Genomic DNA, 1,086 nt, shown 5'->3' on the forward strand with positions numbered 1-1,086 from the left:
GCCTACAATGTCTTTCCTGGGGCCTCTGTCTGCAGCGGACTCTGCCTTGGCCTCTACTTGCTCTCGACATGCTGCCGATTTCAAGTTTAGGGCCAATAGGAGGTGGTGTGAGGCTGCCCGCTAGCAATCGCGGACCGGACCACAGCAGAGGTCCCTCTGGAGAACCGTGCCCCAGTCCTTCCTGGTGATGCACTTACCCTGAGGTCCTGCGCCCTGCCAGGCTCCCCATGCCCTGCGTTTCCGTTGCCGCCCTGCTGTGAACTAGACCTGTACAAGCTCCTCACAGATCCGGGGTGGCTCGCAAATTGGAACCAGCTTCATGGCATCTCCCCCGAGCCCGCTCAGCCAGCATTAGAGCACTTCTTCAGGCATTTCTTTCCATGGAGCGGAAGGAAGGCCGGTGTGTGGTGGCTGCTGAAGCTGGGGACAGGACTTGGCTGGTCTTGAGTGAGGACTTTGGGATTATGTGTCATTAATTCATTAGTCCCTCCCAGCACACCCCTTGGTGCTTCGATATCTTGTGATGGGGATCATCTGCAGACGTGCCGATGGGTACAGACAGCCAATGCACCTTTGGAGTCCTCTCTTACTTCTGCCTGGCTGGCCTTTTTTCAAACACATGTCACTAGCTTCCTGCATTTAGTGATAGGAGTCCCTTCTCAGACTTCCTCTCATAGGCATCTCTTTGATTCAGGCCCTTAACTGCTATCTGTTTGCATTAAAGACATTTACCCAGGGCCTGGACCATCATGGAATGTGAGGGTAAGGACCCCAACCCTTCTTTTTATATAGATAGGAACCCCTGTCCTGCTCTTGGGAGCAGCTGGAACAATATTAGTTTGTTGTTGTTGTTAAGTGTCCTCCAGTCGGTTCTGAACCATAGCGACCCTGTATGGTGTTTTCCGAGGGGCCACTAGTGGGTAAGCTTGAACCACAGACCTTGAAGTTCAGACGGGATTGCAGTCTGGCTCATTCTAAGATTGTGCAGCTCTGTTTACTTCATAGCAGTGGATGTACCTAGAACCCTGCCCCAGGAGATACCTTCCTAAAAGAGGGTTTAGATCAAACAGGATTGCCAATATAGCA

This window comes from Chrysochloris asiatica, unplaced genomic scaffold (assembly GCF_000296735.1).
Source record: "Chrysochloris asiatica unplaced genomic scaffold, ChrAsi1.0 scaffold00003, whole genome shotgun sequence".
NCBI lineage: Eukaryota > Metazoa > Chordata > Mammalia > Afrosoricida > Chrysochloridae > Chrysochloris > Chrysochloris asiatica.